Source organism: Dipteris shenzhenensis, chromosome 15 (assembly GCF_047967505.1).
Source record: "Dipteris shenzhenensis isolate YYH24624 ecotype China chromosome 15, Dip_SZ_1.0, whole genome shotgun sequence".
NCBI lineage: Eukaryota > Viridiplantae > Streptophyta > Polypodiopsida > Gleicheniales > Dipteridaceae > Dipteris > Dipteris shenzhenensis.
The window spans coordinates 53,253,135-53,263,825 of record NC_141610.1 but is presented as its reverse complement, the minus strand read 5'-3'; positions in this window follow the sequence as shown (position 1 = coordinate 53,263,825).

The following is a 10,691-nucleotide window of genomic DNA, read 5'->3' as shown; positions in this document are numbered from 1 at the left end:
TTGAAACTAGACATTATAGCAAGTTGTAGTCTTTTGAAACTAAACCTTGTTCATTGGTGTTACAATCGTATAACAAATTAAGCAGCCGAAATCTAAAAATGAATCCCTTGATTGAAAAAGTGCACAAACATTGCAGATGTTGAAGATGTATATTGTTTTCTTTAGATAATTTGTTGATAGTGTAGGGGACCCTTTTATATCAACAAAGTAGTGGTATTTCCATGGAAACTAATTGTGGTGTATACTTAGGAGATTTACATTTTTTTGTGAATCCATATAGAAACAATGAGACACAAATTGCAAATCTTTATTCCAAGAGTGGTTACATATATAGGCAATTGTCTCCATGTAGGTAGATTCCAGATCCACAATCATCTCCCTGATTATCTCAATCAATCAGCTCCTATGATCACTCACTCATCACACCAACCTGACACACCTAACTGGAACCTTCTAGCACACCTACACTCACACACTTCTTGCATAGGACTCCAATCCCATAGGCACACACACACACATTAATTTGCCCCTTCATTCCCCCTCACAAATTGATGACCTCACACCTTAGCAGTAGTACATGGGATGCTCCATGGCTTGCCCACTATCATGTGGCAACAATCATGGCCCCAACCTATGACTCACTTTATAGGATTCTTGGTTTACAACTGGGAGATGGACACAGACTATGTATGTAAAGCCCAATGAGTCCAACAAGGAAAAATCTTAAAAGACTAACAATCATTTAAGGATGGACTATCCATGGTAGAGAACCATTATTGACCTCATACACACATAACTCAGAAAACATATGGATCCTTACCCTTGTCAGATTTGACTTGGATGTTGTAAGCAGTGAGAGCTTGAGTTTTGACATTCTTTGGTTCTTCTTCAGTTTCTGCTTTCTCAACAAGATTGGCTGAACATCTCTTTTTGGCATAACAGTCCTTTTCAAAGTGTCCAGGTTTGCCACAAAAGTTACATTTCATTTTGCTCTTTCTCTTGAAGTTGCTTAAGTTGCTTCTGGCCAAATATGCCCCTTCTTTGTAATATGCTCCTTCTTTGTAATCACTTCTTTGTTTGATCTTTCTCGCCTTCTCTAAGAGTGATGCTTCAATTTCTACCAGACTTATCTTTGGAATATTGGTAAGTGTGGTTACAATAGTGCCATATTCTTCATTGAGACTTTTAAGTAAGATGGCAATTACAATATCTTCATCAAGATTAAACTTGATGCCAGATAATTGTGTCAAAATGCTCTTCATTGAATTTACATGTGAAGAGATATACTCCTCCCTATCGAATTTTAAGTCAAAGAACTTGATAAGCAAGCTATACTTAGAGCATCTTCCCTGTGCTCCAAACACATGCTCAAGATGAGTCCATGCAGCATGAGCAGTCTCACATCTATCAATGTGATGAATAAAGGATTCACTCAGACCACAAAAGTTACATTTCATTTTGCTCTTTCCCTTGAAGTTGCTTAAGTTCCTTCTGGCCAAATATGCCCCTTCTTTGTAATCACTTCTTTATTTGATCTTTCTCGCCTCCTCCAAGAGTGATGCTTCAATTTCTACCAGACTTACCTCTGGAATATTGGTGAGTGTGGTTACAATAGTGCCATATTCTGCATTGACACTGCTAAGTAAGATGGCAATTACAATATCTTCATCAAGATTAAACTTAATGCTAGATAACTGTGTCAAAATGCTCTTCATTGAATTTAGATGTGAAGAGATAAACTCCCCCCTATCCAATTTTAAGTCAAAGAACTTGATAAGCAAGCTATACTTAGAGCATCTTCCCTGTGCTCCAAACACATGCTCAAGATGAGTCCATGCAGCATGAGCAATCTCACATCTATCAATGTGATGAATAAAGGAATCACTTAGACCAAGAGCAATTATAGCAAGAGCTTTTTCATCTTTTGGAAGCCATGAAGCTTCTCCTTCTCTAGTTGTAGGTTTAGTTTCTTTGCCATTTGCTATCTTCCATATTCCCTTTTTCATGAGAATAAACTTCAGTTTTGTTTGCCAAGTCTGGAACCCCTCTCCTTCAAACTTATCTATTTTCAGTTTGGAAGCCATTTAGGAAGGTCTTGACCAAAGTAATGGTAGTGTCTAATCCCTTTACAAAAGGTCAATCTTTCTGAACAAAAAAATCACCTTCACCATAGAGATGCAAATTGCAAGATAAGAATTCTGAAAAACCTCATTGTTCGGCATAATCATAACCAGTTGGCTTCTCCCACAACCTCTTAACTGGGATCTTCTTTACCTTGTACTTCGTCTTTGTAGTCTTCTTGGCACTTAAAGAAAAAGATTGAGAGTTTGGCATTTTGTCAAGAAATCAACATCAGCTGAACTTCAAAGAGCATTCTCTGATCTAAAAAAGAAATCTCTGAATCTCTGATTTGAATTCTAACTCCTCAAGCATCAACTTAGCATTTAGTGTAGCATCTATTTTCAAAAAAATAGTTAAGAAAGAAATAGAGTAACCTTAGAGGATTGCTACCTCACTCCACATAGCATCAAGATTGGGGAATTTGCTGTGAAATCAAAGGTACCTAGTAAGACAAGACTCAGTACAAATTTGAGACGAAATGGCATGTCACACTACCCAGGGCAGCAACATCTTCTTCAAATGTGAAAGCTATGTCTTCTCTTAAATCGACTGGTTTTTCGTCGATTTCTCCTTCATTTCTGGACCAAGTCGTTCCAAAATTTTCCAGAGGGTAGCTCTAGGTGTAGAGTAAGCTTGGCTCAGAGGAATTGCAAGGTTGTGGACTGAGGTGAGCAGCATTGCAGAAGTGGCGTGGAATACACAGAGAGGTAGTGCACAGACATGGCGATGTCTTTCATTAGTTCCACGGGTCAGGAAGGTCGCCTAGAAGTAAGGAAGGTCTGGCTGAAGGGGCTCCTCAAGACATTGCGTGGATGGAGAGAACAGGGCTTCCCAAGCTCAAGATAGACAAAGGAGAGATAGGAGGCATTTGAGAAGAAGATAGGATCTAGTTGGAATCTTCTAGGAATCTCATTCTAGGCACTCAGATTCTAACCAAGCTCTGATACCAAGTGTGAATCCATATAGAAACAATGAGACACAAATTGCAAATCTTTATTCCAAGAGTGGTTACATATATAGGGAACTGTCTCCATGTAGGTAGATTCCAGATCCACAATCATCTCCCTGATTATCTCAATCAATCACCTCATATGATCACTCACTCATCACACCAACCTAACACACCTAACTGGAACCTTCTAGCACACCTACACTCACACACTTCTTGCATAGGACTCCAATCCTATTGGCACACACACACACACACACATCAATTTGCCCCTTCATTTTTTACTTATAAAATTTGATTCTATACAAGAATTGATTTATTTTGAGATTGTTTGTCGCTATGTTAGAAGGTTCACGATGACGTATTTGTCCCAAACCTTCCAAACTAAAAGATTTATTGTACATTCTTTGCAAAAAAAGAAAAAAGAAAAAGGTTTATTGTACATTGATCCAAATTTGTCTTATGGAGGAATCCTCATAAATTTATGACCTTAAATCATACAACAAATGAAAGTTCTTGTAGTTTCTTAGATCTTGGCATTATTCAACCTTCTACATGACGAAAACTTGACTATGTTGTCTTGGTGTATGAATCACATTAAATCAAGACTATCACTGAGGGTTTTCTGGCAGATAGCATGGATAAGCAGTCCCTAGGGAGATAGTCGAGACACGGAGCAAGAGACACAACAGACCCGTTAGCATGTTGTTGCATAGATGAGGTTTGGGGATCTTACCTCCATGTTTGCCAGATTAGGGACATAGCCAATGGGGGTGGTTGTGGCACTTGCCCAACCGAGAGCTATTGCTAGGAGACCACATTGGACCATGCAAATTGATAGACCACATTACCGATCACTGTCGGAGCCCTCTTATCCACTCTTAGTCCCTCAGTTGGTTGGTTCCTTGGACAATATATAGAGAAGTACCACAATGATTCCACACGGTAGATCTTTCCTTCTTCCCATGGGCTCTTGTTTGTCCCGCTTAGTGGCTCCATCCATTCAACTCATTGTATCTCATTTTTTAAGTCTCATAGACCCTTTAGTCTTTTAAAGACTTTGATGTACTCTCTCTTAGCCTACCTCAGCTATTGTCTGATTTTTGTTTATATCTCTTTGATGAACTCTCTCTCAGCCTACCTCAGCTACTCTCTGATTTATATTTATATCTAATTTTTGCTCGAGCTATTGAGCTTCTTAGACTAGTTGAGCACTTAGCAAGGACCCTAGCATGCCCTTTGCTATAGCCCACTGAGGCTTGTATGAGACTTTCCTTTTTGGTGTACTTTGTACCTTGTCCCATAGGCCCCCGAGGCCTCCCACGAATGTGCGGACGTTAATACGTCTCTCTCTCTCTCTCACACACACACACACACATACTATCCCTTCCTCCATTGGTTTGGTCACTTGCTCATTAGTTCTCCCCTTGACCCCCCCCCCCCCCCCTTCCCACCAAACCCCTCTTTCAATTTCTCTCCCTAGTATTTCCCTCTTTTCACCCACTCTCCATTCATTTCCTTTGCATTTCCCTTCTTAAAATTTCCCCCTCCCCCCTTCTCCCCCCTACTTTTCTCCATATTTTTCCTACCATTTTTTCTAATTTTCTTCCTAAAATTGTCTCCTAATTTTTATATATTTTTTGCCTATTTTCCTAATTATTTCATATTTCTCCCTAATTTTTCCTAATTTCTTCTAAACTCTTCCTAATTATTTCCCTATTTATTTCCTAATATATATTTTTCCCTAATTATTTCCTATGTATCCTAGACTTTTCTAAAATTGCAAACTTTCCTAGATACAACTCTAATTATTTCCTATGTATCCCATATACTTTCCTAGATACAACTCTAATTGCATTTTCCTGGATATAGCTCTAATTGCAAACTTTCCTAGATACAACTCAATTATTGCCTAGATACAACTCTAATTATTTCCTATGTATCATAATTATTTCCTATGTATCCCATAACCTACACTAGAGGAATCACATAAAACTTGGTCAGCCCTGACTTTGGTTGCCTTTGAATACACTGATACTGAGGTACTACGTTTCCCACCGGCACGCGATGGTAGGATTATTAAAGGCTATAACTACATCCCTTTTCATCCCTTTTTAATCCCCGACGATCTACTGAACTCTGAAGTCCCGACTAGGTTTACCTATTTAATGAGACTCCATGGTTTGGTCACTTGCTCATTAGTTCTCCCCTCGACACCCCCCCCCCCTCCCCCTCCTCCTCCCCCCAAACCCCTCTTTCAATTTCTCTCCCTAGTATTTCCTTCTTTTCACCCACTCTCCATTCATTTCCCTCGCATTTCCCTTCTTAAAATTTCCCCCTTCCCCTTTCTTCCCCCTTCTCCCCCTAATTTTCTCTATATTTTTCCTACCAGTTTTTCTAATTTTCTTCCTAAAATTGTCTCCTAATTTTTATATATTTTTTGCCTATTTTCCTAATTATTTCGTATTTCTCCCTAATTTTTCCTAATTTCTTCTAAACTCTTCCTAATAATTTCCCTATTAATTTCCTAATATATATTTTTCCCTAATTATTTCCTATGTATCCTAGACTTTTCTAAAATTGCAAACTTTCCTAGATACAACTCTAATTATTTCCTATGTATACCATATACTTTCCTATATACAACTCCAATTGTAAATTTCCTAGATACAACTCTAATTGCAAACTTTCCTAGATACAACTCTAATTATTTCCTATGTATCCCATAACCTACACTACAGGAATGACGTAAAACTTGGTCAACCCTGACTTTGGTTGCCTTTGAATACATTGATACTGAGGTACCGCGTCTCCCACTGGCACGCAGTGGTAGGATTATTAAAGGCTATAACTACATGCCTTTTCATGCCCTTTTAATCCCCAACGATCTACTGAACTCTGAAGTCCCAACTAGGCCCACCTATTTAATGACACTCCACAGCCACAGTCGACCTCCCGCACACTGGTCTTCGCGCCCGCTGCCTTCATTGCCCTCTGCGGCTCTGCGGCTCAGCCTCTGCCCTTGCTCTCTTAGTAGAAGCTAAGCTCCTTAGCTCGCTATCTTGTTCTAGGTTGGAGTTCCTTTCCTTCGGCAGGAACCTCCACCAGCATTGACTCACTGGTGCCAAATATTGTGCTGATGAGCCCCCCTTTTTTTTCGCTCACTAAATCTATGATCAGACCGCACCTTGTCCCCGCACATCGCCACTCAGTCCAGCAATAGGCCGCCTTCTTCTCTCCTTGGAACCGAGAATTCACAGGTTACTTTTTACCTAGCTAATTCTTATTAACTACCCCCCCTCCCCCTCTCTTAGTTCTAGAAAAACCCCGTCCCCTTCTTTTTTTACAATCCTCCCATTTCCTTACTTTATATAAGACTTTTTTGCCTTGCTTTGCTTTCATATAAATTTTATTAAACTCTAAGCCCCCTTTTTTTTCATAACATATGGCCTTTTATAATGTTTTAATTTCTTTTCTATATATTAGGACCTTAATCCTTAGTTTTAGCTTACTTTGCGCTATGGACTCGACTCACGCCCCCCCCCCTTTTTTTCATATTGTTAGTAATTCCCTTATTTATTTCTATACCCCTCTCCCCTTCCTCTTTAAATCCTTTATTATAACCCCTCCCTCTTTTTTAGATTTGCTATAATTCTAAGCCCTATTTAACCTTTTTAATGTATTATTGGTCTTTCTCTAACATGAGCTTGCACCTTAGTTAATTCTTGTTTTATTACTTGTTCCAAAGCACTTTTTAATTTTACGCTCTCATAGAAGTTAATTGTTCACTCCCTTTTCTTTTTTTCGTTACTTTTGCTAAAGGGTAAAATTTTCCCCTATTCTTAAATTGTTTTTAGAAAGCAGTCTTTTAACCTTTTTTCTATATATTTTTACAATCTTTTTTCCTGTTCTTAATATTCCCCCATTCTATATGATTACATCTAATTCCCCTCTTCTCAAAATCAATATCTAAATTCCCCCCGATTTTCTAAATATCTATTCCTTTGGGTCTCCCTAAGTCTCCCCACTATTTATCCCCATTTAAGGTTTCCTATACTAATCCCCCCAAGTAATTCTTTCTTACCCTCCAAAATCTCGTTATTGGTAACTACAATTGCACAGCTAACCTTCTACCTAACTAACCTTTTACCTTATACACCCACCTAATCCACACTTGAATTTTTTACATATCATGCTGGTTAAGTTCATGGCTAAGCTTCTATTTTATTGTGACCCCGATAACAAGGGAGGAGGGTTTATGACACATGTCTTCCCAACTTAAGTTAACCTGGTTCTCATCATGTTTTCTTGTTGGATGGTCGCAAGCAAGTAGACTCCCCTCTTCAATAAAAGTGATGCTTGCCAGGACTTATCTAAGCTCAACTTCTAGACAGTTTCCACAAAGACATGTTTACAGAAGAGCCCATTGCTAGTTTCCTTTACAAACAGGGATTCACTGACTTGTACAAACTTTTCCATTAATTTGTCCTATTTCATTGTCTAGCTTCGCTCTTTTGTCTTTTCACTATTCAAAGGGGTGTTGTAAAATCACACACACACACACACACACACACACACACACGAGTGTGCCCCCGCATGTGCGCGTGCACACACACACATGTATGCACGCACACACACACATAATGCATGGTGGTGTCATGTTTAAAATATATGTAAATGTTGTTACAATTGAGGGAGAGAGGCTAATGTAGAATGTAGAAGGAGATGCTGCCACTTAGCACCTACATGTGGCATGGCCATAGCACTCAACTAGAAGCTTAAACAACCATTCCACATAGGTACGCATAGCTCCAAGGTAGTATTGGATGCTATGATTATCTAATTCTCAACACTCTCCCTTGATCTAGCATCCATACACATAGGGTGTGCTTTGACTAGGGAATCACTATGAACTCACTAACACAAAATGCCCATTGCTAAAAATAATGTTTACAAAATACATTACCAAATGTATATCTACATGTCGCTAATCATGCCATGTCGATAAAGAAAGCCACCATCCTTTTGCACAAAGTTGATGTAGGTCCACCAAGTCAAATTTCACACTTAAAAACATGCAGAGCATACACACATGTGCCCATGTTTTCACAAAGTTGTCAAGGATAAAAGTAATTCCATATTACACATGGAATATGTAAGGTCACCATAAGATCACCAAGAAACAAAGAAGGATGCATAAGATATATCCTTGCAAATATTTCAATGCTTGTGGTATTTTTGCCAAAATACTTTCCCTTGGGAGCCATGAGCCTTGCCCCTAATAATCACTAAGATTATGCATGGTGCAAGTGTTACGTCAGCCATAATCCCGGTATCATCTGGTGTGGTTACGATGAAGCGGGAAACCACAGGGCGCTCGATAGTGCTTGCATCAATATGAAGTGCAATGTTAAGGCCTAAAGGGTAGTAATGTACTAAGGCCCTATATGGACATGTGGCACTCAGGTGGGCTCCAAGTGGCAAGCATTGGGTTCAGGGGAGATTCTAAAGAGAGGCTCCACAAAAGGAAGAAAAGAGAAGGAACTCAGGGAGAGTTCACGTATGTAGGCAAGAGGGAGCACTCTGGAATTGTGGGGCTAGGTGGAGAATCATTAATGAGCCTTTTTTGGGGTCCCGTATCATTGGTATCAGAGTTAGAGGGCTAGCTGCAGGGCTAGCTGGAGTGTTGAAAAATTATAGAGCGGTAGAGAGGAGGCACTGTAGAGTAATTCGGGTGTGGATTGAAAAGATCGAAGTGGTCGTAGGGGATGCACGGAAGACATAATAGTAAAACAGGCCCAGAAGTAGAAGCGCAATAAAAATGCTGGTGAACCTGATCCCTGATTACAGTTGCGTATTCGTGGCGCTGAAGACAAAATACCGCATGACAGAGAGTGCCGTTGAAGACAAAATATCGCATGACAGTTGTGTATTCATGTCTGTCAAAGAGACTACAAGACAACATTCAAGCTAAAGTGCGAAGGTTTTTGGATGAAGTGCAAAGGAAAAAAATAATCAATCATTACGTTGCTAGATCGGTTGGATTCCCTCTCTGTATTCCATTTTCGTATCCACCAATTCTCTCCGAAAGGCTATAAAGGACGTTGTCAAAATTTCAAGGTTGCAATTGACAAGGAGATTGCTTGGGAAAGTGATGCGATCGGGCAATGCGACACAAATTCACGTAGCAATTCCTTGAAAAGGCACGTCGAGTCATTTGCAGACCAGAAACCGCCAGGTCATACAAAGTTTCTTAGACCTTTGAAGAAAGCCATGCCATTTTTTCAAAGGTCCCTTTTTTTTCCCAAGGTCCTAAGATCCTTTTTTACCCCTCTAAGAATCTATATCTCCAAAGTACCCCTCTAAGAATCTATATCTAATCTTGAAGAAAACGACTTGAAAGCGAGATGGTGGAGATAAAAAAAGAGAATCAAAGCTCGCGTTGAGGAGTTTTAAGTCAAAGGAAGTAAAAGAGCAGAGCCAAAAGACGAGTTCGTGAATTAAAACTCATGTCCAAAAGCATGTGCTAACCTTGAAACTCCTCCTCCCCTCTCCTCCTACCTTGCAACCCATCCTCTCCCTCTCCTCCTCCCCCCCATCCTCCCCCTCCTCCCTCCTCCTCCTCCCTCCTCCTCCTCCTCCTCCCTCCTCCTCTTCCCTCCTCTTCTCTCTCTCCTTTCCCCCCATGCTCTTACCTCTTCTTCCTCTCCCACTCCTATGCTCCCCCTAAACCCTTAGTTCCTCAACCCTTAATCTACATGAACTACGAGGGAGACGAGTTCTCCCACCAGGTTCTCTACCATGAACCTTGTATCCTCCTTCTAACCCTTGAACTCTTCTAAACTTTGGAACTGCTCTCTAAACCTTGGAACCTCCTTCTAAACCCTGAACCTCCATCTAACCCTTAAACTCCTCCTAAACCCTTCAACCCCTAATGAAGGCGAAAACCTTCATTACCTCAACCATGATGATGCATGTTCCTTTCACACATGCATGCACTATGTTTGCTTACCACACTTAAGCCTACTTCTCTCACCGGAATATGACTTGAGGTCCTAAGCTACACTTATACTACAAACAACAACCCCAATATATCTATAGGTGACAAAAACCTTGCAAACTGAGAATACCTTGCTCTTCCTGCAGAAATTGTGGGAAAGAACCAACAATCCCCCATTTTTCAAATGGTTTTTGTGCAACAACTATTGTTAGGGGATTGAAGTCCTTGTGTTGTGGTTTAGTAGTCCGTTGGCATACGAAGTCCTTGTGTTGTGGTTTAGGAGTCCGTTGGCATACATCACAACCTTTGACATATTCATAGGCATCTGCCCAAAGTGTTGGCCACTAGTAGCCTGCAAGGAGGACTTTTCTTGTTGTGGCTTCCCCTTGGAAGTTTCCTCCTGCAATGCCTTCATGGACTTCACTCAGGATTGGCATGATCTCATGAGGCATAACAAATCTTTTTAATGAGGCATAACATATCTTTTTAAAACTTGGTCCTCGCCCTTCTTGTAGAGTTGTCCTGCAATGAGTTGATAGGGTGCAGCTTTTAAAATTAGTTTTCTGGCATCTACTGCTTTCATTTTAGGGGGTGGTCTTCTTGCCATTAACTACCCAATGA